Source organism: Triturus cristatus, chromosome 5_1 (genome assembly GCF_964204655.1).
Source record: "Triturus cristatus chromosome 5_1, aTriCri1.1, whole genome shotgun sequence".
Taxonomy (NCBI): domain Eukaryota; kingdom Metazoa; phylum Chordata; class Amphibia; order Caudata; family Salamandridae; genus Triturus; species Triturus cristatus.
In genome coordinates, this window is record NC_140587.1 from 403,555,398 (window position 1) to 403,581,708 (window position 26,311).

The window sequence follows — 26,311 nt, forward strand, 5'->3', positions numbered from 1 at the left end:
TAATGGAATCATTGGGGTACTTCGGGGAACTCCCGTTAGGCAACGTAAGAACTTGTTTTCAGCTAGACTTAGTTGTTTCAGGTTGCCAAAACCCCATAATTCTGAACCATATAATACGGCACTAATAGCCTTCATGTTATAAATCTCTAAGGCTGGAGTGATAGGTTTGGTCAGGGATGTTTTATATTTTGAGACAATTGCCCCCGCTAACTGATGGAATTTTAGGGCAGCCATATCAATATGGCTTGTCCACTTCATATTACTCTGGAGGGATATCCCTAAATATGTAAATGCATCTACTTGTTCTAACGGCTAGGAACTGATCCTCCGAACCAAGAGGTTCGAACAACTGGAGACAGTAATACAAATCACACACTATCAGTATGAGGAATTCGGGATCAGTATTCTTTAGTGCCCGGATCAATGCTTCGAATTCAGCCAGTTGTGCAGTACAATCCACTATGGACCATGTGAATGTTTTTTGGGGTTGGAATTTTCCATCCTCTATTACACCATGAACCGTGGCGCATGCAGCCAAGTATTGGTGTTTTGTGCCAATAGCAGGTTATATGATGTTTTTGTATTGATCTAGAGGCAAGAGAGTATTCATGTTCATATTGGAGAAATTCTTGAGTTTGTAGTGTTGGGTCAAACACATAATCAACGTCAGTAGTAGTCAGGGAAGTGGCCCATTGTATCCATCTAGGATGTAAGGCCATGGCATTGGGAATGCTGGTCTTTGTAACAGCCTCTAGGACAGGGATGGGAGTAACAACAAATATTTGTTTGCCTTGAGCCAGTAGTCATACCTTAATGACAACCATCCGAAGAGCAGTGAGTATTTTTTCAGTGGATGCAAAATGCACTCAGCATTTGAATATAGATATGATTTAAATGCGATTGGCACTGTGTCACCTTCATTAAATGTGATGTAAGCAAAGCCTATGATACCCACAATTATATAGATGACCACATTTGTTTTGTTTATGTGTGTGTGTAAGTGTTGTGTTGCAAGCATGTCAGTCTGTAGTGATCTGAGTATTTGTGTATGTTCAATGTGTACAGGAGAAATCAGCGTGAATTAAATCAAGCAAGGGTTTTATGCGTTGTGCATAGTCTGGTATATATGTTCTACCAAAGTTAAAGAGTCCTAACAAAGATTGTAATTGTTTAGTGTGTTTGGTGGTTATAGAAGTGTGCATTTCTCTTAAAATGTGACACCAGGCTCTTATCCTCACTTGATAGCTCATATCTCAAAAATAGGAGACTGAGAAAAGAAATTTTGGTTTTCTTAAAAATTGAATTTGTAGCCACACTAAGCAAATCCCAACACTTTGCGTTGTACACTGGCCACGTGTGTGTTTAGGTCATCATCCATCAGATATGTCATCAACGTAGGACAATGCTTTGGCGTACTCATGCAGTAAACAGTCCAGGGCCATTTATACGCCTGAGGGAGTCAGCAAAAGTGACATTGAAAGCCCAGCATGGAGAGGGCTGGCAAATTTCAGCTTCCAGTCACTTTATTTTGATAGAAAAAAACATTGGAAATATCCAAGGTTGTTTTGTATTTTTTACAGAAAATGTTGCTCATTAGAGTCATGATGTGTGAGTTTTGGATTGCAAAGGTGCATGTGTGACTTTTTAAATGTCTATAGTTAAGACTATGCAGTAGGAGTGTTCTGGTTTAGCTACCAGAAACAAGGGATTATTCATGGGAGCTACGCAGAGTTCAGCAACTTCCTAGTACTCGAGCTGTGAGAAAGTCTTTCTCGCAGGAGCTTTTGCTTCACGTTTGATAGGATACTGTGGGTGCACTTGTTGACTGGACCATATGGGTATAACGTGAAAAGGCGATTCCTTATGCCAGCCAACAGGGTTATGGGACAATGCTGGAGCTTGTGCAAGAGACCATTCTGCAGTATAAACCTGTTTAACCTCATCGGGGACAAGCACTGAAAATGTGGGTAAAATTACATCCTCTCCTTTTGCGGTTGTTTTCACACTCAGGGGGCCAATCTACCTCCGCTAAAAGAATGTAATAACCAAGGCCCTCATTCCGATGTCCGTGGGCCTGCCACCAACAGGCCATTGGTGGCGGGCCCACCAACATCCATTGAATCAGTCCAACCGCCAGATTATGATCCGGAGGTCGGAGGTATAGGGCTGAGGGACCGACTGCTGCTTTTCCTACAAGCTCAAGGAGCCCGTCAGGGCAGTGGTGGGACCGTAATCCCTACAATAGGGGAGGTGCCTGCTCATGCACCACCATAGTGATTACGATGCCCGTTTCACTCTACATTTTCATGGCGGTTCAACCGCCATGAAAAGGCAGACGGAAAGGGACTTCGGGGCCCCAAGCATGGCCCCCATTCCCCCTGGGCATCCACTAAAGGGCCTGGGAGCACCTGTGGTGTCCCCCCAAACGTTCATGCACAGTGTGCCAGGCATCACGTTGTGCCTGGCACACAGTGCATGAATGTTTAAAAATATGCCTTTTTCAATTGCAGCTTGTGCTGCGGCCCTTTTCCGGCCTTATCCGGAGGGGCAAAGCGTTGATCTGCGGTTTCGACTTCTATAAAGTTGCTATTTACTATCATATCCAGAAACTCTTGAAGATTCTGGCAAAATATCGTGACCTCTACCGCGCTGTCTAGCAGAGCCACAGCCCATGTCTTGTTCTGTAGGAGAGTTCTCAGAATGTGCTGCATATTTTACTGAAATTCCCGCAACCTTCTTATTCTTGTATTGTGGTTTTCATTGTGGATGTTTTTGGATGCCAACGTCAGACGAGCATTATTACTCCTTTTTTGGTTTCAAATACCCTGATTGTCTGCGCTCTGATCACCCCCCTCTCTCTGATCGTCTGTCTGATGAGTCCTGAAAGTAACAAAAAGGACGTTTATCAGTATACTGATACCTATCAGGCTGTTTAATATTATCACGGTTACGTGAATTGTAACTTTTTCAGAGAAGTCCAGTTGCGGAGATCTACCCCCTGATTTAGCTTTTTCTTTATTTTTCTGTTTGTCCCAGTGTTTTTTAGAAGACTCTGGTGCTTGTTTGGTATTGTCTTTCTCAGAACAACTTTTAAGCTGTGACTTATTTGGTCTGGCTGACAAATTATGTTGACCTATAAATGTATAGGTGTCCGCATTCATTTTCGAAAACTCACACTCCTGATCCGCTAATACAACCCGCGTGAGGCATTGGTGTATCTCCAATGCTGCTGCTTCCCTTTAATGTTACTTAATATTATTGAGGATCTGCCCCATATTCATTTTGAATTTGTTTTAATTCTTCAGATAAGACCGCAATTGACGGGGAACCATGTGTTATGGTATATATTGCAGCAAAAACTGTACCTCAAATGGCACAGTAATCAATGTTAGGAATCATTCCAAGTGGCAAGCACATTGTGAGAATGTTTATCATGGGGTCCCGTATTGGGAAACACTGCCTCTAGCTGATTTGTTTTTTGTGTGGTCCAGAATGGACTCTCCTACTGTCTAGCAGGAACATTTTCCATTATGGCATTAATAGTTACAGGAATAACTGCAGGAACAGCCCACTGTGGCTGAATAGCTTGAACAGCCCTTGCTGGGGCAGTTGTTTTTGTTCACATAACAAACTGCGTTAGTTGTCTATTTAGTCTAAATAAGTTAGTATAGAGACCACGTAGCTCAACCGCATTAGGCACTGATACATTTGGGTATGGTGTATAGCCGGCTAGCGCTGGCCATGTGGCCCCACCGTTACTGAGAGGAACTAATCACATGCTATTTAATGTATGAGATTGGGCACCTTGGAACCAATTTTAGTGTCTCTGATATATTAAAGGTATTTTTATATCATTATAAGGTTTGTATTGGCCTGGTAAGGCAACTCTATCACAATAGTGAAATGTTTGTGTATTAGCATCTGTAGCTGGAAAACTTACCCAGGAGTAGAATACTTCAGTTCTATATGCATCGTGGGCCTCAACCACAAAGGTAACGTCTCCATGTAGTGTTGAATGTGCTGTAGCAGCAGGTCTGCAATTTGCAGGAATATTAATCTGGTTCGCCACTGAAAAACCTATAGACAACAATAGGTGCTTCCTATTATGCTGAGGAGGATTTGTCCCTAGCCTCCACAGACGTCTCCGTATAAAAGGTGAGATGGAGTAACTTGGGCACATACAAGAACTACTCAGGAAACCCATTAATAAGTAGCTGATCTCAGAACATGTATGGCACCATGTTACACGATTTCCACAAAAAAATGTAGGACTACGTATTAGAACAACAGGACTTAAGAATGCTGGCAGGGACTGAGTCCATCCGCATCATCAGAGAACTGTTGGCCCAATTCCAAGCTAGACCACAGTGCCTCACCCACACCCCTAACCTTCACAGGGTGAAAGGTGTTTCAGCAACCTCGAAAATTTAACTCTGATCCCCAAGGGAATCATGGAAACAGATCTTACACATTTTGTTGCTTACTTATACATGCCCTTGGAAAAACAGAAGGAAACAAATAGAGTTTTCAAATCATTTATTGAAACAATCGCCATCTTGCATAGAAATAATGTTCTGTGATTATTAAGCAGATGAAACAAAGCAAAGTGACCAGCATTGTGAACATGGTGAAGAGAATGAAAAATCCAACCATGGCAGTATGATTTCTGTAAAACTATTTTCCTGCCTACTTCTACCTGTACTCTGAGAGCATAATTGGTTTACACTCTGCCCGACCTATTGGGATGGCCTGTGACCCCATATCTGAGTGACTTGTTCTGGAGTTGGATCGGCAAACCCTCTCTGCAGGATCAGTTTGGAAGATCAGCACTGAGCTTCATGTCAAACGCGACATCCGTCCCTGAACCGTGGTGGCTGGAGTGTCCCCCGAGCCCCACAAAGGAACGGCACCCTGTTTATGTAATACAACTCCTGTGTAAGAAATACAGCTCTGATGCAATGATGTGTCTTGGTGCTAGAAGCTGTCTCCGAGTGGACAACGCATGTACCAGGATCTCTCGTTCTATGTTCCTATCCTTGAACAAAGAGAACGGATTGTGTAGCAGGAAAGGCTTTCTCAAAAAAACAAGCGGCACATGCAGTGTTATTTGGAAACATATCATGGGAATAAAATATGTGAAAGGTAACAGGGTAAAATGAATAGAATTAAAACTTATGTCTGCTAACAATGTGTGAAATATAAAGCTAAGATGAGAACCACAGTGGGCCCAAGAGGGCTTCATCAGAGAGGCTGGGGGGCGCCTCAGAAAGCATTGCAGACCTCCGGTGTCCTCTAGCGTCTTCCTCTTCCGACGTCTGCCCACCTCCTCCAGCAACTCTGCCTGCTTCCGACAGCTCACGGTTGGAAGGGGTGCTCAGAAAGTTTAGTAAAATTATGCTTTAAAAGTTCAAAATATGCAGCACAATCTCTGACTCTATTATTTTCAACTATTTGAGTTCAATACCATTTTTTGGGAAATTTGCAAATTGTGTGGCAAATGTGATAAATCCATAAATATGTAGTAAACGCTGTGGCCACATAATCACATGAATCCTATGGCCCTCACTAGTGTCAATTATTTATATAAAAAATATATTCATGAAAGTTAACCAAAACTTATATATTCAATTTCAATCAGTCGACGATTGTCAGATACAAGGTATCATGTAATATGGTCCTATATTGCCATCTTTGGGCTCTGGTTACATTTGCACTTTATTTAGTTTTGGTCTTGTGGTTTATGATGTCATCAGAACCCCTCGGTTGCACTGTTGGACCATAATATACAGCTACCCATTATGTATACTCTATATTACACAGTGGCAGACACCACTATGTAGTTGTAATGTAGCTGCACTCTTAACGGAAAAGGCATTTTTCGGTTTGCCTGTAACATTTATCCCCATGCCATGGAACGGAGCTGTAAAAAATGTAGCACTCAGTGTAAGCAACTTGGATCAAGCATGCCAATTTTAGTGCAGTTTCGTTCTATGAGGAAAGGTATCAAAAAAAGATGTATTTTCTTATTTTAGCTCACGCAGGAATATTTGATTGCAGCTACAGCAAAAGCCATGAACGGATTTACACCGAACTTCACATGAACGTGGAACTTTACTCAGAAAATTGTTTTTTTGGTGTAAATCCATTCAGTAATTTTTTAGAAAATAGTGCTGGATGGACTTGAAAGTGTTAATATTTTTATATATTATGGCTGTTTAAAATTGCAATTTTCAAAATAACAATTTCTGTGAATCACATTACATTTTTGGGGCAAATGTGATTGACTGATGAAAGGGAACAAACATTTTTTTACACTATCATAAAAATCTCGATTTTGTACAAAAAAGCTTTTTTTTTCTACAGTAAAAGGGAGCCATTATAAGAGGTGTCCAACTCCAGGGCGTGTAAAATGGGGACAAAAAGAAAAAAAAAGCATGGATGCAATGGTAAAATTGTGATTTCCATTAAAAATATTATTACAGGCCTGCCATTTTGCACTAAAATAGCAATTGTTACAAAAATGATCAAGGATATGGTTAAGAGTAGACCTTGATACACTGCGTAGGAGGTTGCTGCATGCCTGGCCTTGTGGAGAAATCCTGCTCCAAACTGACAAAGACCTTGCGCAGTGGGGGTTGCCCAACAGTGGTGGGTTGATGCCCGACTCCCCTGCTGCGTTTGATCTTTATTAGGGTGGGATGGAAACATGCCAGATGAAGACAGTAGTACAGCATGAAAGTGTAAATTCACTGAGAAAAACGGACATAGTAGAACAATTTTGGGGATACTATGCTAAAATGTATACCTCACAGGGGACAGGGCCAGACTCTGCGGTGGGAGAATATTTGGAGGACATTGCTTGTGCGTGGTTAGCTGATGGCCATCGGGATTATCTGAATCAATCGATAGCTGAGGAATACCTAAAAGCAGCGATCGGTGCCCTGCCCAACACAAAGGCGCCCGGGCCAGACGGACTCACTATAGAATTGTACAAAGAATACGCAGATCTCATCACACCATACCTACTTGAGGTATATGCGAAAGCGCATGAGACCGGGGTACTCCTTCCGTCCCTTCGTCAGGCTTTAATTATGACCTTTCTAAAAAACGACAAACCTCCTGGCGCATGTGAATCATATCGGCTTCTCTCGCTTATTAACATAGATGCTAAAATACTAGCAAAAATATTGGCCACTAAGCTCCAGCCATTGATGCCCTGTTTGATCCTGCCGGATCAATCTGGCTTCATCCTGGAGCAATCCACATCTCATAATCTGAGGACCATCTTTGCGATGCTACATGTCCTCAACCCGCAACTACATGCTGCGGTTGTGTTCCTCAACGCAGCTAAAGCGTTCGATTTCATTGAGTGGAACTATATGTTCCTCATTTTACAGCGAATGGGGTTTCCACCACTTTTTTGGGCTGGGTGAGAATACTGTACGCGGACCCCTCAGCACGGGTCCGGGTGGGAGGCCTAACGTTCAAACCTTTCTCTATCAAACGCGGCACTCGTCAAGGGTGCCCCTATCACAGTTGCTGTTCACTATTGCGCTTGAGCCTCTGGCATGTGTGATACGCCAGCGGCACAGGGAAACAGCTCTAAGTTTTAATTATAGACCGGTCGGTATCTCCTTGTATGCCGATGACATGGTGCTCTTCATCAGAGAACCTACTCGTTATTTGGCACAGGTGTTGCGAGAATACATCAGATTTGGACTAATATCGGGCCTCAATATTAACTGGGACATGTCAGTGGTTATACCTCTGACGGCGAACACTCCCCCTCCAACTATGGAATACCTGCTAGTTTGGACAACAGACCCGGTCAAATACTTGGGGGTTTGGGTTCATCGAGTCCCGGACGTCATTATACGAGAAAACTATGGGAGGGCATGTGTCACACTGGACGAGCAAATAGACAAATGGATAACATTACCGCTGTCCCTAGCAGACCGCATTGCAATTATAAAAATTGTGGTGTTGCTGCGTTTCTTATATCTATTAGCTAATGTCCAGATAACACTAACAAGGAATTTTTTTAATACGTTGCGAACATCTCTGCTCAGGTTTATTTGGGGAGGTAAACAGGCTCAGGTGGGTTGGGCTACCCTTACACATGACTATGACAGAGGGGGATTTAGTACGCCTGACCCATACATATATTACTTGAGTGCTCAAGCGCAGTATGCATATTTTTGGTTACATCCCCATGCCTACACCCCACATGTGGCAGTTGAAGAGGGTGACGCCTGCCCGACCCCTCTATGTAGTCTTTTTACTCACGTGCGATGAGGCATTCCAAAAATGGAAATTAACACGCTGGATGCCACAATTGCAGCGTGGCAATCCATAGGCCAGCTCGCTGATAAATTACCTATAAATGCCCCAGCAATACCTCTGATGCATTACCCTGCAATATCGGTGACGCAGGAAGCGTGCCCCATGTGACTACTCAAAGAGGCAGGCAGAACTACAATGCAGGACCTTTATCCGGGCGGCACTTTTATAGCCGCCGAGGATCTACAGTATATCACTAATCCTACCCCACTTTTTTCAGTTCACTATCCATAGACGGAGACTGGCAATGAAGTCGCACTACACTACATATCCGTTAGAGCCTCCTGTGCTACAATCTTTACAGTTGCTATTGACTACACCCACAAGGAGAAAGTTAATCACAAAACTGTACCGGGCAATAAGAGCAGACAGGACCACTGGGCCAGATAAGAGTCTTGATAGATGGAATGATAGGTTGACCCCCCCATGATACTTGCGGAATGGGAACATGTCTGCAACCTTACCAGCCAGCGGCGATGTGGCCAATTGGAAGCTGATTTTATGCATCTCGCTTAGGATTGTGAGAGGATGGTGCGATTCTGGAGGCAGGTGGTACACCAAATACGGGAAATGTCTGGGTCGGAATTGCAATGTACACCACTGGTATGCCTATTGTTTTATGTTCCTCATGTGAAAGGGGCACTGGGAAAATTCATACAAATTGAGCTATTGATGGCCAAACGCCGAGTCACTATCAAGTGGGAAGGAGTACAAGCACCAAAAGCTGATCATTGGCTTAAAGACTTGATATACTGCAAAGAAAATATGGAATTATATGCAGAAGAACTCCCAACGACGTCCAAGCCCAAAGATATATGGGAGCCCTTGCGTCAATTCTTGCAGCAACAAGCCATGGCTGATTCACAATCTGGAGCAGATTAATCTCATGCATGGAACGTTTTATCATTCCAAATGTGCACTGGAGACTTTGATATGATATGTAATGCTTGTATCCCCCTGTGTTGATCAATCACACATTGTTTTTTAAAATTAGTTTTATACATAAGCTGCCTTGCATGGTAGCAATGCTGCTTAACTTTGCTTGAAAATCAACAGCAACAAAAATTCACTGAGAAAAAACAAGTTATAATGGTGGCTGGTCTGACCCAGCGTACAGATTCGAGTTACACATACTGGGCCTACCCAGCATCCAGGGGATGCTATACGGATGCGCCATCCCTAGAACTTTGCCCACAGTCACACGTGGGGTGCTTTTGGCGTGGCGGGCCTCCTTGCGCCACGCCTGCTGGTCGGGCACGCTGACGCAATACAACCCGTTTTGGCAGGGCACTTGGCTCAGGGGGGTAGCAAGTCTCTCTGGTTTCAAAACATGGGATCTCATCGGGATCTCCCAGTTGGAAGATGTTTGGGGAAGGGACAGTTTGCGCACCTTTCAGGACCTGCAGCGTAGGTACTCCCTACACTCATCACAGTTTTTCCGCTACTTACAGTTGCGCCACGCCCTCCATTCGCACATCTCAGGTGGCACCTCCCTGCCTGAATACAGTCCACCCGAGGCCCAAATTATGACTGGTGACCTGGGGAGAGGGAGGGGGTTTCCTGCATCTACCGCTCCCTTACAAACCACACTCCCAACACACTACACCACCTCAGAGACCGCTGGGAGAGATGGCTTGGGACCTTAGAAGAAGATGATTGGAGAGATGCGCTAATGTCCCCTAAAACAATCACAGCTTCGGCGAGGCTCTGCTTAGTCCAAATCTACTACCTCCACGCTGTCTATCTCACACCGCTGCCCCTCCACTGAATAGGGTGCGGCCAGACACGTCTCGCCCCCGCAGCAGTCACTTAGCGGTGGATTTTTATCACATGGTCTGGCTCTGCCCTGCAGTCACTCGTTACTGGGAATTATTGGTTGGAGAACTCACTGAGGTCCTGGGCTGGGAGGTCCCGCTTGGCCCGTTGACTGTATCTTGGGAGTGACTGAGGGATTGGATGGTTCTCTGACCGGCAAACTCTTTCTCAATACAGCCCTGATGGTGGCCAAGAGAGACATTGCGGTGAGCTGGCTGAGCCCGACGGCGCCCACCTTGACACGTTGGCGCAGAGGGATGGACCGGTGTGAGGTGAAAAAAAAACCCCTGTATGCAGCCAGGGTATGCCCTACAAAATACCGTAAAATGTGGGGAAAATGGGTAGGAGCGATAGACAACTGAGACTCCCCAGGGCGGTCAGAGACATGACAGTTGTTCCCTGTTTCCTGTTCCCCTATACACGCCTGTGAACATTCACGATGTACCTTTTGTCCTACTGTCGTCATGTCCTTGATGTGCAATATAGCTCCTAATTGCTGCTGGTCTTATACTTATGTTTTTTCTTCTTGTTTTCGTTATGCTCGCCTTTTATCAAAATCAATAAAAACTGGTTATAAAAAAAAAAAGGTTATAGGTTAGTTGTGTTTTAGCGTACACAAACCTGAAAATGCCCTGAAATTTGCCAATTAAAGTATACAGAACACAGAGCATGCTGTAACTAATGCCGCCCACCATGCTTAGTACACCAATTTATACACAGAAAAAAGTCTGCCTGTGCACAGTAGTAAAAAATTGATGAATTAGTGAATAGACTTCATGTAAATAACCTACTTTATTGGATCATATTTATTTTTACTTGTATGGGATAATTATATATTATATATATATATTCCCTTAAGTTAAGACACAAGTTAAAATAACTATATGGTTCCAATGCAAAATCAAAGACACCCCGAAAATGTGCCGCAAATGGTATGCTACGGAAACCAGGGCTCAAGCTCACGCCATGCTCTTCTCATCACGTCATATATTACATCATTGATGACACTTCAAATTACATCAATAACTTCACTAATGATTCCATATGACGTCACCAATGAGATACATAATGATACCCCTGTTATGTTAGTTTAGTTTATTTTTGTAATGCGCACAGCTACCCAAAAAGGGTTTCCCAGCGCAGAGCTAAAAAGGGGACTCTGAGAGGAAAAACATAACAGATTAGACAGGTTATTGATTAAACAGCCAAGTTTTTAGCTGTTTGCGAAAATTTAAATACAAAGATTCCTTATGCATCGACAGAGGGAGAGAATTCCACAGACGTGGGCCAAGATAGGAGAAGGAGCGACCGCCCATTCTTACAAGCTTAATCCGAGGAATCTAAAAAACTTCCTGAGCAGAGGAGCGCAATAAACGAACCGGTTGGTAAAGGCGTACCAGATTTTGCAAATATTTAGGTGCCATGCCATTCTTGATTTTAAACATATAGCTCAGGGCCTTGAACTTTGTTCGATTTTCCACCCTGAGCCAATGCAAATCTCTCACGGCCTTAGAGACAGAAGACATTCTAGGAATTCTGCAAAGCAGTCGTGCTGCAGCATTCTGCACCGTTTGAAGCTTGCGCATTACATCCCTGTTGATACCCAAATAGAGAATGTTTCCATAATCCAGTCGTGAAGTTACCAATGCCTGAACTACAGTCTTTTGGGTACCAGCAGGGAGCATCCAAATATTTTTTTTTAACCACTTGAGAATAGTAAAACATGTGGCAGCAGTTTTTACTGCATGTTGTCTCATTGACAGTTTATTGTCTATGATAAAGCCGAGATTGCGGACATGAGAAGAGGAGACGGGTAGGGGTCCCATTTCAACAGGCCAATGTTGAGGACCCCATAGATCTGCATTTTTTCCAAAAATAAGGACCTCCTTTTTTCCCCCATTGAGCTTGAGCAATTTAGATTGCATCCAAGATGCAATATTGCGCAGGCCCACTTGCAGGGTAGACGGTCCAGAACTCCTTTCTGCCGATAATGAAAAGATGATCTGAGTATTATCGGCATAAGAGAAGAGTGACAATCCCGCTTCTTCCGCGATCACTGCCAGAGGTTGTACATAGATATTAAAGAGAAGCGGACTTAAAACCGAGCCTTGTGGTACCCCATACAGCGAGGAACGTGACCTTAGAAGAAGCCCTAGAGGAAATGACTTGAAATGTACGATTAGATAAAAAAGAGGACAGCCACCCTAGTGCTGATCCCGAGATGCCTAAGGATTGTAGAGACTTAATTAATACGGTATGAGAAACCGTATCAAATGCGGCACTTAGGTCCAGCAATATCAATGCCACTGTATTGCCTGCATCCAGGCGTTGACGTAACATTTCAGTTACGCCCAGAAGTGTTGTCTCAGTTGAGAATCCTGCTCCAAAACCAGACTGTGAGGGGTGTAAAAAATTGGAGGATTCAACAATCAGAGACAATTGAGAATTTACATGTTTTTCCAGGACTTTAGAAAATACTGGAAGAAGAGAAATAGGCCTGAAATTAGCAGGTTGGGAGGGATCCGCATTGACCTTTTTTAACAAGGGAAGGACCATTGCATGCTTCCAAATTGGCGGCATCAATGCCTCGACAAGAGAGGCGTTAAGTAATTTCATAACGAGATTCAAAGATGGCTGTTCAAATTGCAAAAGCACAGAAGCCGGAAGAGGATCAGCCGGAGAGCCCGATTTAATATTGGCTAAGATTTTTGTAAAGGAACTTATATTAAGTGGCTCCCATTTTTTCAGATTTGTAAGCGGGACAACCCCAACAGTGGGATCTGCGACCGAAATGGCCGAAGTTGGGGATGCTAGCTTAATACCCTCTAATGTCAGATTAATTTGTTCTACCTCATTTATAAAGAAGTTAGCAAGAGTGTTACATTGCCATTCATCCAAAATAGGAGAGGAGGGTTGCGTACCTGAGCCCGCAAGCTTCTTAACCATAGTGAACAGAGTGCGAGGGCAATTCTGCGCACTTGAAATAGTAGAAATAGTAGAAGCAACATACCCCTGCGTGAAGAAAGATGTATTAAGCATGTATAAGAAATAACATAAAATCACATTTTTTAAAACCTAATTACACAACAATGTAGAAATGATAACAGGGGGTTTAAGATTACCCACTTGTCAGGACTACAAGCTTTGCACTGGGAGGCATATCAGCCCTTGCGCTGTGATTTATTTCTTTTTTAAAACGTATCCTGCACAAATTGGCTGTGTGTGTCCAGGGTTCTGGGAAATGGTGAACTTAAACCTCGACTGTTGCAATTTTAAGTATGGCTGTGGGGGGGGGGGGGGTAGATTGTGGGAGTTGCCATTAAAGGAAAGTATGCGTAATATCATATAAAAGGAAGAACCTACTCAGAATGTAAAAGATGCAGGGATACAGTCAAAAAGATTAACATATATTTGATACACAAATGAGAGTAATCCCAGTTTAACACATACATGACAGCATTTTTTAACAGACGCCTGGATAAAAGGTAGGGAAAAGGATCTAGCCAGATGTATTAGGCTGGTATATTTCAACTGTATAACCATGTTTAATATTTTAAACAACATAAAATGGAAACATATAAGGTGTCAAAACCACCAAATTTCATATACGATCAACTGTGACGTATTAAAGTCTACATCTGAAGTAACAGAGAGGTGTCATTTGTAAGACTGATTATCGATTGTGACATAAGGTTAGTGGATCGATTTTGACAGATTAGAGAGCAAGTGGGAAAGAAGCATGGGAAGAAAAAGTAGCAGCCAGACACTGTAGGGGTAAACAGTAAACTGCCTCCAGTACCTCCATATGGCTTTACATTACCTATGAGGGAAATACCAGGTGGAGGGTACGTTTAGGTGCCACGGAGTCGAAGTGATCTTGCAATGTTCACAAAACGATTTTCCTAAACTGAGAGAGAATCCTGCCTAATGATATACACAAGTTCACAGGTTTGCAAAAATTCCAAAGATTCTATGGACAGATTTTAATATATTTTTCAACATTGTGGTACCAAGTGATCTATAGGCGAACTGTAAGATAGTTGTGCAATGGCCACGTACAGAGCCCCCAAGAGATGCATGTCCCTGTGATCCCTCATCTATGGTGATGACAAAATACAATGAGGTTATTACCCTTTTGAAGGGAAAGGTACCAGCAATGTACATTGATTGGTTGAAAACTCAGGAAGCTAAAGAATCAGTGAATTCTTATTGCACGGTTGTCACAAGTGTTGAAACAGCACAGTGGACAAGAAAATAAAAAAAAGAGAGATACAGGGAGTTTGTGTCGCAGTTTTTTATGGGGTGGGACCCTGAGGTCAGTATGTATATACAACAGAATGTGATTTGCTTGCAGACAAAATATTTAGATAAGATCCTGAGGTATGCTAAATACTGTAGTGAAGAACAAGAGGCGAAGGAGATAAGACTCAAAGAGACGTTTTTGTTAGCACAGACTAAACTGGTTCAGAAAGGGTTTCAAAATCAGCTGTATGTAGGAAATGTTGGTGGAATGCAAGGTGTTGGTTTCCAGAATGGAGGTCAAATAGCACAAGTTGGAATTGGTGTTCCACAGGGAAGAGGTCTAGGTGTTCCAGTTGATCCAAATTCAGGGGTAGATATTGGGGAGATGAAGAAATTGATTACTTGTCATTATTATAACAGATATGGGCATTGGAAGAGGGAGTGTATACAGAATCCTTATTGAGTAAGTGGTGATGGGCAAATGCAAAGCTTGAATCCAACACAAATGCAAAATGTCCCAGTTTAGATCCCGGTTCAATGAATGCAAACTCCAAATCAGTCACAAGTGCCTATGATGCAGCTTCAATGGTCCCACAGAACATGGGTAACCCCAAGCACCAAGAGTAAACCCGAATCCTTTTCAGAATTAAAATCCATTTCAATAATTCACTGTTTGAGAACGAGAGCTTTGACTCTGACAATTTGCAATGATGGTACCTGAGAAGGGAGGAAGACTTTGTACTTGGCGCAGTCTTGGAGATAGACACGAGTGGTCCGTTTGTAGAAAATGAGTTAAATGGCCAATAAGTACAATTTCTGATTGACACCGGTGCTACCCGTTCCACTGTTAGAACAGCGGAAGTCCCTGACCTACCCCTGTCGGGAAAGAACATGTTGTAGGTGTCACGATAAGCAAATAACTAACCCTGTTTTAAACAAAGTTTCCATAAAAATAGGCTCATTTAAAGAAGATCACAAGTTTGTTGTATGTGACTCAATTCCTGTAACTCTGTTAGGAATGTGCAAATTAAACTGCACTACTTACTGCACACCGGATGGTTTTAAATTCCAAACACATGATGAAGATGTTGAATTTAAAATGGCCAGACAAGGAACAGTAAGAATGGTAGAGGATTTACCTCCAGATTTAAGAGACCCTGTACAACCCAAAGTATGGTATTTTTCTGGGAAGGCTATCAAACTCATAAAAGGTGTACAACCTGTATGAATAACAATTAAACCAAATGCAGAATTCCAGAGAACACCACCATATAATCTCACACCACAAACAGTGGTTGGAATCACTCTGGTGATTGAATCAATGTTAAAACAAGGAATCTTGAGCGAACTAGTTGGAAGTCCATGCAATTTGCCAACAATGGGTTTACAGAAGACTAATGGCAAGTACAGAATTGTGTAGGACTTATGAAAAATGTATAATATTGTCATCCAATGTTATTCCGTGGTACCAAATCCAGCTACAACATTATTTCAGATTCCCTGTGATGCAGAGTGGTTCACCATTGTCAACCTCTGTCAGGCCTACTTTTCTATCTATAACATCAGGACAGCCAGTGTCTATTCTCGTTAATATTTCAAAACAGAGTTTTGGCATGCTGCCAAGTCCCACAAGGATATACAGAAAGCTTTTCAATCTTTAATTAGATCTTGAAAAAGAATCTGGAGACTTTACAAATGCCCCGCAACTCAGTTCTTGTACAGTACATTGATGTCCTGTCCACAAGAAGCTTGCAAACATGATACGATTGCCTTGCTCAATCATTTGGTTAAAAACAGACATAAAGTAACAGACATAAAGTGTCCTCGAGTAAGTTGCAATTCTGCCAAAAAGAGGCCTGTATTTAGGACATTTCATTGAGAAAGGAACAAGGAAGGGGAACTAGGAAGGTGTAAGGAGAACTGCAGCAATTTTAAAAATCAATCCACTTAACATGGAGAGAGAAGTCATAATGTTCCTGGGAATGGTGTGCTACTGTAGATAGTGGATGCCCAAGTTTTCCCTAGTGGCCAAGCCCTTACTAAGTCTGATGCACAAAGATGTGGCTAATTATTTTCCAGGGGACAACATTTGCTTAAAAGTGTCGCTAGAGCTGAGAGAAAAGTCTCTGTTGTGCCCTGGCACTAGGAATGGCTGATTACAGTAAAATACTCACTTTGTTTTGCAATGAGAGGGAGGGCTGCACTCCCTCAGTACTTACTCAATTACATGGAGACTTTCAAAGACCTGTGGCATATATTTCAATTACCCTTGACCCTGTTGCCGCAGTGCTGCCTAGCTACATTAAAACGGTTGCAGCGGTTGGTGTCAGTATTGAGAGTAGCAAGAGTATGGCCATGAGACATCCTCCTACAGTGATGGTCCCTCACTCTATGGAAATTTTGCTCACTCGAACGAATACTCAGTACCTGACAAAAAGGCAGAGTCATGAAATATGAATAATTGATTCATCCTGCTGAAAATGTTTCCCTCAAAATGTGTCAAACTCTTAATCAGGCTACATTGTTGTCATTGCCTGAAAATTAATTTGATAGATAAGAAGTTGAGCATGAATACTCAACGTCACATATTGAGTATACCAAGCCAAGATCTGACATTAAGGATGAACCCCTTGATGAGCCTGACTATATAACCTTTGTTGACAGCTCATGCCTAAGAGATAATGAGGGGAATTGGAGAGCAACTTATGCCGTATATACAATTCAGGAAGTGGTAGGAGCTTCCTGGCTTCGAGGTGTTACTTCTGCCCAAGTGGTAGAATTGGTCGCCCTTACCAGAGCATGCTCTCTTTCAGAGAAATTGCGGGTGACAATATTTACGGATAGTCAGTCTGGCTTTGGTCTGGTCCATGATTTTGCACTGACAGAGGTTGGGAGCAGCATGTCTCCCTCTATGCCATTGACATCCTACTGTAAGTCATGCAGCATTGTTTTTCAGTGGCCAAAATATTGTCAATCTTTGATCTCTTCATTAGCTACTCAGGCTATCGTATAAACTGTTATAAGTTCATAATCTTCTCCTTGTCGGGCCGGCAGTATGGCTCCCTATGGACTTCCCAGTACCAGTGGTGACGGAGGGGTTTAAATATGTGGGTATTTAAGTCACCCGCGACCCACACGAGTGCATTGTCAGAAACATACTCTCCCAACTAGACAGCCTTTGCGATGATGTGACACCCTGTCGAGCCCTGCCACTGTTCTCAATGGGCAGAGCCACTCTACAAAACTATGGCCCTCTCATGTCTCCGATATGTGCTTCAGAATATGAAATACCAAATTCCCCCATAATTGTTCAAGAAGATAGACCATGAACTATGCCTGCTCCTATGGAATAGAAGCGCTCCACGCATAGCGCTGGGGAAATTGCAGCGGGGGGTACACGATGGAGGACAGGCGATACCACACTTTAGGAAATATTACTGGGTGTCACAGCTGATGGTGGTCAATTACTGGGTCTTCTCGGACAGGCAGGAATCAGCTTACCGTGTTGATGCACCATGGGAATGAGGCACTTCACTACTGTAGGAAAAGGGAAAGGGGATTGCCACCACATACCAGGACAGTGGTTAAGATATGGAGAGATCCCAAGGCTACTTAGGATGGAGGGATAAGATCACAGCTCTGGCTCCTCTGTGGCACAGCAACTTGATCCACGCAGTTGGTAGCCTGGTGGGCTTAACCAGATGGAATTACTCAGTATAGAACATCTAGGGGATATATGGAGAGACCAATCCCTGATACAGTTCGAGGTTCTCCACCAGGAATTCGAGAAGGTAGAGACAGAGAACTACAGGTACTTCCAGCTGGAGCACGCTCTGAGGTGACATATCCTTAAGAGACAGCAATTGCTGAAGGCTTCGCCTCTGGAACATTGTTTGATCATGTAGCCCATATCTGACAAAGGGATCTCTACAATCTATAGAAATCTGGTTAACAATTTCCCTGACCTGTTGGGGACCCTGAGAAATGCTTGGACTGAGGACCTAGGTGACATGTGCGATAAGGACTGGATAGAGGCCCTCCAGAGCCCACAGCTATTAGCAGCTAGTAATAAACATGCACCCCTTAAGAAAATAAATCTAGCCCGGCGCCACGAAGCACAGGGACGGTTCTCCACTGACCTAAAAGCTCAAAAAGTAGCCCTTCGCCAATCTGAAAGAAAGTGGGGATGTAGTTACTCGCCTGAAGAAAAACTGACCTACTTAGCTGCTATGAGAAATTACAAAAAAGCTATTTTGACCTCCAAAGCCACATATTTCTCTTTAAAAATTCTGACTTCCAATAATAGATCTAAGGAAATCTTCTCGATCGTTAACGAACTGTCCAACCCTGACAGAGTCACAATAAAACTTACACCCTCTCAAACACTATGCAACTCCTTGAATACCTTTTTCATTGATAAAATCACCACAATTAAAGCTAGCATTCCCATATGCTCCACCCCTGTGGGTATTTCCTATAACACCAAAAAACCCTTGCTCTCTCGAACCATTCCTGGCAATAAGTAAACAGGTAATCCTGGACCTATTGTACAAGGTAAAATCTGGATCACCCAGGGGCTGCTGTCCTCCTCACATTTTAAAAGAAGCTTTCACTGCCCTCCCTGGGCCAGCCCTCTCCCTCTTGAATGAGTCACTGTCTCAGGGTTGTGTCCCAAGGGCCTTTAAAGAGGCAATTGTTGTCCCCCTCTTGAAGAAGTGAAAAAGAAAGTCCATTGTTGAGGATGTATACTAATACTGGGTCTCTAAATTCCCAGCGCAAAGTTTTAGCCCATATGTTAGAGAATGCAGAGTTAAAGATATTCCTACACAACTATGAATTGTATATTTAAAAATGATTGCTTTATTTAAAATTTGTCACTTAATGTAAAAAATACTATAAAACTAATTGCACTCAAAATGACATCAAATTCATATACCATTAAAATACTTTGTTGCATGTAATCAGGAAAAGACACAAAACTAATAGTTCAACACAATAATTCAACACAGGAGTGATTACAAGAGCTTTGATCCCTAGTGTATGCCAACAAACATTCAACAGAGAGACAAATACAGACAGTACAATTTGTCATTTAGAAACACATCCGGTCGGAACAGTTCAAGTGCAATTCCTAGATACAATCTATAATTCTTATCTACAGGATAAGCTATTTCCACGGATTGTGTTGAATGAAGCGTCGACGCGTTTCGAAGGTTCTATTGATATCCCATCTTTATCAAGACAAATATAGGTCTCTCTTAATTGGCACTGTATGGTTGCCTTTGATCACAGTCCTGTAGGCAGATACAATATATTAATATTTCATATAGTTTAATGCTGCACTTTATAGGCGGCTCACTGTTTGCAACAACTTAATTTATCATTTGTATTATTCATTGTTTCATTTCAGTACCCACTATCTTGAGTATTTTACAAGATCTATTCATTATTTCTACAGTTACAGAGACATGACATACATATTTTGACCCACATTTTAAATCGTACCTATTACCTCTATCAGATGGGCTCCTTCTAGTGTGTGCCTATGGTCCCATGCACCACCCTCATTAATCCTAACGTGCTTCTAGAGGGGCCAAACTCTGGGGCATCTGGTCAGGGAACTAATTATAAGGACAAACTGAGGGTATTTTACCTTATTTCATTTTACTGCCACCTCCATACGCTTTGATTTGTTGGGCATGTTATTAGCCTCTGATCCAGAGAATCTATAAAATATATATCCATATCAACGGTAAATGTATACTAATTATTGTGACAGGCTTAATTGTAGGCATTCTTGTAAGCAATGTCCTACTCTAACCTCGATAAATTCAGTGGTGGGATCCTTGTTATAATTTCTGTACAGAGCGTTTTTCTGGAGTGTTTCGCAGAGTATTTCACATTAAAATCATTAATTTTCAATCTAGGGGAGAAACCTGAAATTAGTTTTCTATTTATCAGGGTGTGGAAAACTGATGTTTTTTTGCTTAGGTAACCTGACGTACCTGAAAAGACTTTGCTTACTTCTCACCCCCACACTTCAAGTCTTACTGGTAAAATCTTCAAAGGGGTTACTGTCTTTTGCCGTATCTAGTTGAAATTAACTGAAAAGACAGAAGGGGGAGAGATCCCATAACTATTAGTATTATCTTGAGGGTCAGTTCTTGGCTTAAAAAGATAAGGGGAACAATAACATGAATACATAAGGAGGAATGTAGATCTCAAATACCTAATAAGCATAGACGGAGATTGAATTAGTGTAACAGGCATATTACTATTAGGATCTTTCCATCGCAACTTCCACTTGAAATTTCCTCGGTGGGAAGCAGGCGAGGGTAGGGTCAGCCCAAATAAGAACACAAGTTTATAGGGGCAAAACGAGTCATTTTCTACCTCATACCATTACTCCCGTTGAATATTATGCTTGGAAACCGGTCCGATGAACAAATAACAATCCATTGGGGAGTAAGTGAAGTAAATGAAGACGTCAGGGACACGATGGTCGTCTACAGGTAAGCAGGTGTGGATTTATTCGGTACAACAGCAAACAGCAACCACTCTCCAGCTGACCAGACACATAACTGCCAAGCATGGAATACACCTTGATAGATAAACACTCTAAGAACACACTAAAGCTTCTAGAGCAATAGGAGAGAAAGGACACAAAGGAAGGGCTAACATAATACAGCCTAGTAAGTGTTTACAACACATCTTCTCCCTTACACATGAAATTTAAGAAAGATTACAGCAAAGAATAGAAACGATAAAATCAAACAAGAATAAACCTCTATAACTATAATAATGTTTCAGCCATTAATAATGTTTCAGCCATTAATATTAACACAAATAGTCATTCAAATACGCAGGAGGTCTGCGAAATCTAGCATTTCTGGGTTCTACCGACGTAGAACATTCTTGATGACTTTCACTTTGAAAAGCATCTCCACCACCTTCCTCCCTCAGAGAAATTGAGGAAGAAGATGGAGTGATGTCGCAGGGAATAGATAGCATATAACCAGAGTTAGACATAGAATCCAAGTCAACCCTAGTAGAAGTGTTGTCAGAGATAGACTTTTGATACAAAGCCACTCTCCTAAGATTCCACTTCTCACCATTATCCAGTACGACATAATTTTGGAAGGATTCCTTAACTCTATAAGGACCTCTAAACTTATTGAGTCCCTTGGTTATTCTGCTAGGTTTAACTTTCACTAAATCCCCTGGTGGGATAGACTTGGTTGATGAAAGAGAGCAATTTCCACTTGAAGTTTTGTACACCTTGTTTTTAATCCAAGATGGATTCAATTTGGTACCAGGACGTCTACCTCTCATTAATTCAAATGGAGACTTTCCACTGGAATCATGAGATGTAGTGCGATAGGCCCACACCATATCTTGTACCATTTTGTTTGCAAAACCACCAGATGCGCACGACATTTGTATAATTCCTTTGACAACCCTGTTAGCTCTCTCACAGACACCGTTCCCTTGGGGATTATAAAGTGAAGTACGGTGATGTGTTACACCACAACCAGATAAAAACGTGCACATACTATGTGAAGTAAGCTGAGTGCCATTATCAGTTATTAAAAACAAAGGGCACCCCTCCTCATGGAACAAATCTTTGAGAAACCTTATGGTGCATTCTGTAGTGATATCTCTCACAAAACTTACCATGAGCCATTTAGAAAACAAATCAACAACTACGATAGCAAAACATTTGTCTAACGGGAGCTCATTCATGGGGCCAATAAAATCCAAGCAAATACTATGCCATGGTTGTTCAGGAATAGATATACAATTCTTAGCTTGGGTAGCAACAAGTTTCAATCTTTTTTCACTATCCTTACAAAACGAACAATTCTCAACCCAAGAACAAACCTGTGCATCTAAACCTGGCCACCAAAAGTCCGCTTTAATTCTACGTTGAGTAAATGTCTGACCCATATGGCCTTCATGGGCCAGGCTTATTAACTTAGGTCTCAAGCTGAATGGGGGAATTAACCTGTCTCCCCTCATAAGAATATGTTTGTCACAAACTGACAATTCATCAAATACTTTAACATATGGACGAACAGAGGGTTGAACGCAGCTCTCCGGTCTAACGCCCAATGTGACCATGTCCATAACATCCAACAATACTATGGGCCATATGTAGGAAGCCCAATACCGATCGGTAACGGCCGATTTTCGGTAAATATCCCGTTACCGACCGGTATTCAGGCTTTTGGTATGTAGGGGGCACATTTCAGGATTCGGTAATTTACCGAATCGGTAAAATTACCGATTCGGTAAATACCGAATCCTGAAATGATATGTAGGGGGAGTGTGTGGTTGTTGTGGGGATTCGTTATTTACCACCAACTAAAAGTTGGTGGTAAATGACGAATAGCTGGAAAAAAGCATTTTTTTTGCACTTTGAAGTGTGCAATGTGGCAGACATACATGCCCTTAGGGCATGTATGTGTGCCACATGTGCACACATGCAGGAATCAGGGGTGCAACAGGGTGTCACTGTGACACCCTGCCACCCTTGATTGTGCTCCCCCCATTACCGAATCGGTATTTACCGATTCGGTAATGGTAACTGGCTTCCCATTGATTCCTATGGGCCTCCTGGCCCATAGGAATCAATGGGAAGCCAGTTACCATTACCGAATCGGTAAATACCGATTCTAAATTACCGACCCATTCCGAATCGGTAAATATTACCGATGGATTACCTACATATCATTTACCACTTCATAAATACCGAATCGGTAAAATTCGGTATTTATGAAGTGGTAAATGTTAGGCTACCTACATATAGCCCTTAATCTCTGAAGGGAGAGAATTCCAAAGTCGCGGAGCAACGATGGAAAATGCTCTACTACCCCATCTCACCTTCTTGGTTCGGGGGACTACCAATTGATTAGCCTCTGAGGAGCGGAGACATCTACTGGGAATATAACGGGTCAAAAGAGACCCCAGAGCATCCGAAGGGCCAACAAAGAGGGCTCTGTATGTAAGACAAAGAAGTTTAAAAGAAATCCTGAAATGGATGGGGAGCCAATGTAAGTGCTTCCTAGCAGCTGTTGCAGAGGAGTCTTTTGGAAGGGCCAAGACGAATTTAGCGGCAGCATTCTGCACCACCTGAAGGCGCTGGATGAGGTGTTTATTGGTCTCCGCATATAGTGCATTACAATAATCCAACCTCGAGCCAACAAGAGCAATCACAGTTTGCTTGCGTGCCAGTGGTGAGAGCTAATGAAGAATTTTTTTTTTTTTTACAATACCCTTCTTCAAACTGAAGCGTCAGGGCGGCTGTAGGTTCACAATACTGGCATCCACATACTGGAATTCCCTTGCCTCCGAAATTAGATCCTGCACCGACCTCCTGAGCTTCAGGAGGCTCCTCAAGACTTGGCTGTTTAGACAAGCATACGAGTAATTCAAAAGGGCTTCGGCACCTCCTGGAGCAGCGCCATGAAACCATTGGTGAACGTGCGTTTTATAAGAATTTTTTATCATAACATAACATAACACGGGAAATAGCCATTTAAACAGGTTCAGATTAGTCCAATTTAAGATTTTGCATAGGTTGTACTACTTGAGGACTCTCTTGCATAGGATATATATGGCTGACACACCAGTGTGCTTGAGGGGATGTAACCAAGAGGGCACATTCTTTCATATCCTATGGGCCTGCCCAGTGATACAAGTGTTTTGGCGCAAAGTAGCTGAGGTAATGTCCCATGTTATATCCTTAAATGTTCCCCTAGATGCAAAGTGGCTTCTGCTGACGGGCACAGAAAAGAAGGACTGGCCCAGATATCATAAGATCTGGTTAGTGATAGCAGCCGGAGTAGCCAAGCGAAACATAGCAAGGAAATGGGGCACGAATACTCCCCAACCATTGCAGACTGGGAATTACATCTTGACTGGCGCCAGAGGGCGGAAGAGGTGATCTATCAAAGGCGGGGCTGTCACAAGAAATGGGAAAAGGCGTGGGAGTCCTGGCATGACTATAGGGGTATCAACACAGGGTTTTGCTAAGGGAAAAAGAGACAGGGCATTGCATTTTTGTTATGTTGAATTAAATGAGGGTTCTCTGCAATATACTGGGCCGTAAAAGCACCATTTAAGACCTAAACTCAAAGCATACCATTGGAATTGTAAGGCCTACAGTACTATCTTTGATTGTGGAAAACTGCGTTCAGCTCCTGCATAAATTGTACCATGAGCAATGTTTTCATAAAAGAGTTAAAAAATGAATAAATAAGATTATTTCATATTAACATTGAATGAGAAACATTCTTCTTTTAGTAGAACAGACAGTTTTATGTTGAAACGCTTACATATTGTCTTCTGTATTTGCTTAGAAAACACGCTAAAGAAAATTGTAAAGGAGGGTGAGTTGGTGCAAGGAGCAAGAATTACGTCACAGTGTGTGTTGCGCTGTGATTAGTGGGTTGGTGTAAAACCACACTGAGATTGGTTGACTACGTCATAGATAGTCACGCTATTACTGGTTGTGATTGCCGAACTAGAGAATTTTGGGAGATTTTCATTTCCTAGTTTTGTGGAAAACATTTGTGAAATACGATAAGTTTTTCAAGGCTTTACGAAAACTGATACGAGGAGATGTGACCATACCTCTTAGAATAGGAGAAGATACACCACCTGAGGGTGCGCCAGGATACATTGTGTTCTTGGACCATTTCTCTTAGAATAGGAGAAGATACACCACCTGAGGTGCGCCAGAATACATTGTGTTCTTGGACAAAGGATTACATTCATGTCTTTGGCTTAAACATTGGCATGAAATTGCAGAGAATGACAAGGGTCAAAGGTTTCCTCGTTATGGGACATTTAATTTGAGAATCATTGAGTAGGAAATAATACGAAATAAAACCACCTCCTACACCAGTTCAGTTTGAAGCTTTAAATACTTGGGAACACCTAGCTTATTCGTAAGAGAAAGAAAAATATCAGGGAACGTGTAGAAGAACCCTAGAATATTGTGCAGAAGTTAGATGGGATGCACACAGAAAGCATAGAAAGCAGATGTTATTCAGGGAACAAAAATGTACTCTTTGATACCTGTAGAAGGAAAAATTAAGGGAAAGCTAAAAGAGAAAAAGAAACACACTGAGATAGAAAAGAGTGCTGTTGAAGTGGAAGGAGAAGATAATGACTTAGATGACGTTCTTTTAAATGACTTATTGTTGAATTGTCCACCACCATACAAAGAATCTCAGAGAGAGAATATAATAGACAACAATACAGCTGAGATTCCAAATACAACTGTTATGCCTGAAGTATTAAAAGAAACTACACTGGTTTCTCCTGTGAGAGATTACTTTCCTGAAAACCAAGATTTCTCCTAAAGAACTTGATTGGCCAAAAATTGACAGAGCTACTCTAAAACTTAAAGAATCAGGTTATGCTTTTTACGAGAAATTGATACAGGTTTTCAGACAGTACAGTGGAACAGAAAATGTGGCAGAAAAGGATATGAGACATTTGGTTTACAAATTTGTGAATGCTTTAAGAACTGAGATTACATCCATGATTCAGCAGCGTTTACTATGTTGGCAGAACAGACCGATTGACGAGATTTTGCGTTATGCTAAGTACTGCGGAGATGAATTAATTAAAGCACAAAGGCTTCTCCTTTTGACAATAAAGTTTCAGCACAAGGAGGATTTAACACAGTTCCTGTGGTGCAAGCTGTTAATGGTTTTCAGAAGCAGAATTTCCAGTCACTGGGTAGAGGTCGTGGTGTTTCAGTGGACTCTAGAATGGATGTTGATTTGTCTGCTTTGAAGAAAACAAATCCTTGTTGCACGTGTGGGAAATTTGGGCATTGGAAACATGAATGTAAATTTTAGGTAAAAAAGTTTGGAAATCAAATGCAGAAGGGAAGGAATGA